The sequence below is a fragment of the Aplysia californica genome, unplaced genomic scaffold, assembly GCF_000002075.1.
Source record: "Aplysia californica isolate F4 #8 unplaced genomic scaffold, AplCal3.0 scaffold00078, whole genome shotgun sequence".
In the NCBI taxonomy this organism is placed as follows: Eukaryota; Metazoa; Mollusca; class Gastropoda; order Aplysiida; family Aplysiidae; genus Aplysia; species Aplysia californica.
The window spans coordinates 630,156-636,530 of NW_004797348.1; the positions used below are offsets into that span (position 1 = coordinate 630,156).

Consider the following 6,375-nt stretch of genomic DNA (forward strand, 5'->3'; position numbering starts at 1 on the left):
GTGTTTGTTTGTGGTTATGTGTATGTGTGTGTGTGTGTGTGTGTGTGTGTGTGTGTGTGTGTGTGTGTGCGTGTGTGTGTGTCTGTGTGTGTGCGCGTGTGTGTGTATGAGTAGCTACTTGTGTGTTTTTGTTGAATGTTCTTTTGTGGGAGTCAAAGTTTTGACTTCATAACGAAAAAAAATTCTATAGTATTATTACTATATTGTTCAACTCGATATACACAGGTACTTTAATTCTTTTCCAAATAAGCGTGTCAGGATAAATGTCTGATCTGAGATACTAAAAGTGAAAAGACGAACATTCCAGAACTGGAGTGCAAAAGTACTTGGATTCGAAAATACCCCCCCCCCCCTTTCCCTCACTTAACAAATGCTTGTCAAGTTTCTACTAACAACGCCAAAGCAAAGTAACAGCCACAATTGTATTATTTCGGGGATTTCTTTGAGGATTTCCAAAGGCCCTCAAACTCCTATTACAGGCTCGGTTCTATCGGAGATGATGTTAAATTCGGGGGTCCCGCGTCTATAAAATACCACACCATGTTGAAAGTGGCTTTAAAACCAGCCGTAATATGCTTCCCATGAACAAAAGAATCATACTTATTTATTTCATGACAAAGGGGAGAGTATCGAGATTTTTGACAAGCCTTAGTTTTTGTTTACCGCAACCAAAAGCTGCTTTCCTTTCGTTCGTCAAGGCTGGTGTAAAATCTCACTTCTGGGCTCGTTATTTCTCTGCTTCCTGTTTGTAAGTGAGTTTTGGCGTTCGGTCGATTTCGAGCGTCAAATCACCTTAACCGTTAGGGGAAAAAAAAAAATAAAAAAAAAATTAGATCAGATCAATATAACAGTCTGGTAGTCCGGTTATTCTTGACAAAACAAAAGAAAACAAACAACGAAAAAAATCCCACTCGCAAATAAATAAAGAAAAATAGATGAATAAATAAATAAAATTAATTAGTTTCATGCAGCAAGTCATACACACTCAAACACACATTCGCACAAACACACACACAAACACGCACATACACGCAAGCACACACAGATTCAAGATTACACACAGAGACAATTATATATATATATATATTTCATCAAAACACAAGCGCATACACACACGTCTTTTTGGAGGCTTATTCAGATGGAAAAGAGGGCACGCAAGAATTATCCTGCAGAAAAAGCAAAGTAGGCAGATACAATGGCAAGTATGGAGCTAGGATCTATCAGTGACATCCTTTTATAATAGATTTAAATACATCGTACTAAAATCACAGTATAATGTATACAGGTATGACTGACTATGTCATTTGTATCCCGTCAAAGATTGTCCAACAATTTTACTTTGGGAAGAATTGTGTGTGTTTGTTTGTGCGTGTGTGTGTGTATGTGTGTATATGTGTGCGTATGTATGTTTGCGTGTATGTGTGTGCGTGCGCGCGCGTGTGCGTGTTTGTGTGTAGGTGCAGCTGCGGGGAACTTTCCACAAACAGAGACCCAGGGGCAAGCCGAGGGGGGGGGGGGGGTAAATATACCTCTACGTACTACTTTGGCAATGTGTTTCCTCATGCAGACAAACAGACTGCAGATCATTTCCAAGACAAATCGGTCTTCCTATTAGACCGGATTTGCCAACACTTTGTCCCACATTTTATCCCTCAGGTGTGGACACAAGGAATCTTCTTGAGAAGCCAGCACAGACTACAAACTCCCCAAAGACTGAGACTAGTTCGGCTTTGTCACGTCATGTCATTTGTTCTCGCCTTAATCCTTTGGAGGCCTTCAGATTCTGAGGAGAAGCGAACTTGTGACAAATGAAGGTGTGGGGAAAAAATATGCTAGAGGATTTAGGTGGAAATCTTCAGCTGAAGATCTCTCTCTATTTCTGTTCTTTTATTCCCGACGAGTGTGTCTGTGTTTATCAATTCAGTGGGTCGGATATTGGGATGACGGGAACACAAAACAGCACGATAGATCTATAACACGTTTGGGTCTTTCCGAAATGTTGAATGGGAACATAACATAATATAATAAAAGTGATGTAAGTGTGTGTGTGTGTGTGTGTGTGTGTGTGTGTGTGTGTGTGTGTGTGTGTGGGTGTGTGTGTGTGTGTGTGTGTTTGTGTGTGTGTGTGTGTGTGTGTGTGTGTGTGTGTGTGTGAGAGAGAGAAAGAGAGAGTGTGTGTATTCGCGTATGTGTGCACAGGGGTTGGAGTTGGGAGAGGGGTGGGGGTTCACGGACACCTTCCATCATATCCGAAAACCGAAAATGAAGAATTCCACTAAGTAGTGAGATAGAAGGTTGCCCAAGCATTGCCACACCAAAGGGAGAGAAAGATATGACAGACACCATCAATCAGTCTTGGAAAAAGGGGATAAAGAGCTTGGGCGATCATGGGGGGAGGTGTGTGTGTGTGTGTGTGTGTGTGTGTGTGTGTGTGTGTGTGTGTGTGCGTGTGTGTGTGTGCGTGTGTGTGTGTGTTTGTGAATGTGTTAGGTTGAGTGACTGAGAGAAAGAAAGAGAGGGCGAGGGAGAGAGAGAGAGAGAGAGAGAGAGAGAGAGAGAGAGAGAGAGAGAGAGAGACAGAGAGACAGAGAGACAGAGACACAGAGACAGAGAAACAGAGACAGAGAGACAGAGAGACAGAGAAACAGAGACAGAGAGACAGAGAACCAGAGAAAAAAAGGGGTTAAGGCAGAGGGATAAAAAGAGAGACAATTATAAAATGTTTGTCTGTGTCCGTCCACAAAAGAGACAAGTGTCACAAATCAGTGCAAATCTCGTCTGTCCTCGTCCGTCGTTTTATAATGAGAAAACGAATCTTTATCCCATTTAACATCTCAGCAGTCTCTCATAAACCTTTATCGACTTGCCTCCTGAATATTGGATAGACAGACAGATAGATAGATAGATAGATAGATAGATAGATAGATAATAGATAGATAGATAGATAGATAGATAGATAGATAGATAGATAGATAGATAGATAGATGCAGACAATCTCCAAATAAGTGTTTAATTACGTGTACAAACGTGAAAATGTAAAAAATCCACCAAGCACACACACATGCACACACATGCACACACAGTATATACGCACACAAACACCCAAACACACACAATAACACACACATACACACAAACAAACACATACGCAAGGCGAGCGGGAGAGACAGGGAAACAGAAAAGAGAGAAATAGGGGGAGAGAGATACAGAGAGCGAGAGAGAGGGGAGCAGAGACAGAGGGCGAGAGAAACAAAAAGAGAGATTAGGCCCTATACTATAATTTTCGTTGTCTCCTTCCTCAGCACAAAATTGGGAAATAATATCCTTTTCCCTGATAATGATAGAGCAATGCTTTATTGCCCTTATACGCCTGCTGCCTGAACTTTGGATCTCATCAAGTCGAATGCTCAATCAATCAGGCTTCAACACAAAAATTGCACAAAATGAAACACGAGATGAAAAAACGGGGAAAAAAATGAAGTCACGAAAACATTGATAAAAGAAACAAGGACTCGGTGGAGCTCATCGGAAAAGAAAAACATATTATGGGTATAATTGTGATAAATCCGTGAAGGTTTCTAAACAGTTGGTTTCAGTTCCTAAAGCTTTGACTTTATTCCGACCTCAAAATCCCCCCGGGGGGAAAGAGACGAGTGTACTATTAGAAAACTTATCAGTAAAAGTGCAAGCTAATTTGAGAACCAACGGAAATAAAATGTATTTTAAAAAAATAAAAATAAAAAAATAACGCAAAAAACATGAATACTGAGCAAGCTGACTCTTTTGTTAGATATGACTTACTGAATTTAAAAAAAAGAACCAGAGCAGCGATAAAGAAGTTAAACTAATACTATAGCTTGTAACAAAATTGTTGCCGAATGTGTTGGTTCATCTAAAAAAAATTGAGGAGGTTTACAATTTGTCCAACTTTCAGCACATGATTACCTTAAAACTTGTATTGAATTAGAAATGATATATATAGTATCTAGGAATGACAGTGTTACCAGAGCACCCTTATACAAATATTATACCTAAATGTATTATTTAAGCAAACAATATGCATTATCCATCATAAAATTCTGATTGCCATAGCCATGGTTAAACCAACTTTGGACCCCCCATTTTTAAAAATCCTTGCCCCGCACCTGATATAATACATTTTTAACGTTTGAGGAAAGCATAACATGTTTTTGTCTCTTCTGACAAATTTAAACATTATTACAGCTTTGGCGACTCTGTATTGTCAAAACTGTCGTGAAAATCGTGAGTAGTGTTTTTCACAACTGCTCTTTTCTATAGCTAAAGCTAATCTAGGTAAACAATCACTTTTGTTACACACGAACACATGTGTCCGCCCAATGGACAAGAGAACGGTACTGTGATCTGTCAGTAATTATCAAGAGTCATAGGCGTGTACGCTTTTTTAAAATCCATTCGGCTGTGTGGTTTTAATATTTTGAATTGTTAACTTGCTGAATATCATATTGTGATGAAGATGAAGTCTTAGCTAAAACTGAAATTCTTTACTCACAAGAACATTGCTCTGGAAGTATATAACTATTTCACTTATGAGAAAAATCGCCTTCGTCTAAATCGTTGAATTTCTGATCCATTTAGCAAAACTAAACATTTGCTACATTTGCTTGATTTAAGTGACGGGACTTTGAACAGATGGGTATCGGAGGAAAATGCAACCGAAGACGTCGAGGTGACAAAGAGAGGCCGACCTGTTAAATTTGATACCTTTGACAAAGATCTCGTGGGACGCGCTATTGGAAAGGTGTTAGGTGATAACCAGTACGTCACACTTCGAACACTTATGTCTTATTTGAAAAGCAATCACGATTTGGATATCAACAAACAGACTTTATGGCGCATTGTGAAGAGTCTAGGTTTCAGTTTCAAGAAGACAAAAATATCCAAAGACGTAATTTGTGAGTCAAAGAACATGGTTGCACTGAGGGGGAATTACCTACGAAAAATAAAACGGCTTATAGAAGACAACGTTGACATTTAATTTCTTGATGAGTCCTACATCAATACCCACAACACGTGCACCAAAGAATGGCAATCTGACACCCAACAGAGAGTCATTCCAACTGGAAAAGGTAAACGTCTTAGAATTGCTCATATCGGAAGCCATGAGAGAGGACTAGAGAATAATTGTGAACTGGTTTTTGAGTCAAAGTCAAAAGATGAAAATGGCGACTATCACAAACACATGGATAGTAACTACTTTGAAAACTGGATTAGTAACACTGTGGTGCCTGCATTAGATAAAAAATCATGCCTGGTTATGGGCAATGCATCATATCCTAATGTAACTAATCCTGATGATAAAGTGCCCACAAAATCTATGAACAAATGCCCTATAATACCCTGGCTCGATAAGTATGGGATCGACCATAGTACAGCGAAAACCATAAAGGATCTCCTAGACATTGTGAACGCCAGCGAACAGAGCAAGATAAAAGTTTTTCGAGTAAACAAGTATCTAGAAGAACATGGTCACTTACCTCTTAGGCTCCCTCCTTACCGCCCTCAGCTTAACCCTATTGAATTAATTTGAGCTGAGATGAAGAAAAAGGTTGCTTTGGCAAATTCAACATTTAAACTCCATGACGTTAAGCGACACACAAAGCAGGCCTTATCCAGAGAATTTTGGCAAAAGTGTGAGGGCCATGTCAAAGCAACAGAGGAAAGATACTGGATAAATGATGGATTAAATTTCCCTAAGCAGCCTAGTGTAATCATCAACCTGTTTGACGATACATCTGATTCTGAATAATTGGTGAGTGTTAAAATATGTTTAAATGTGTCCCGTAGATCTGCCACTATCTCTCTATAGGTTTGTCTGACTGTCTGTGTAACCATCAATGTCGCTTCAGATAATGGTTATGAAAATTTGTTCAGAACTGGCGACGCCTATGAACATCCGAGAAACTAGCAATTTGTCCAACTTTCAGCACGTGATTACTGTAAAACTTGTATTGAATTAGTAATGATACATCGTAATTAATTAACCAGCCACTATTTCGGAAAACTGATTGCATTTCTCAGTGGATGAGATAGATACTAAGCTCTTCACAAAATATGAATGTGATCGGTAGGGTAGTCTCTGAGATATCCTGCTTCAAACATCAGCAATAGTTTTGTTACAAGCTATTTTTTAAAAATAAAAAGATAAAATGAATGAGTGTTTGGCGTATTTTTGTTATTGTTCTGATGTCATTTCTTCGTACTTTACAACAAAATGTTTGTTTAGAGGTGGGGTCCAATGTTCATTGTCTGTCTCCACTATAACTGGTTGGGGGAGAGAGAGAGGGAGAGAGAGAGCGAGAGAGAGAGAGAGAGCGAGAGAGAGAGAGAGAGAGA

The 6,375-nt window shown here is 39.3% G+C and overlaps 1 protein-coding gene across 1 annotated transcript in view; it reads right to left on the bottom strand.

Annotated features, from left to right (window-relative positions):
- LOC101856250 (tumor protein p53-inducible protein 11) overlaps positions 1-6,375 on the bottom strand; it is a gene marked incomplete in the record, with an annotated part of 58,406 nt that overhangs the window by 15,536 nt on the left and 36,495 nt on the right.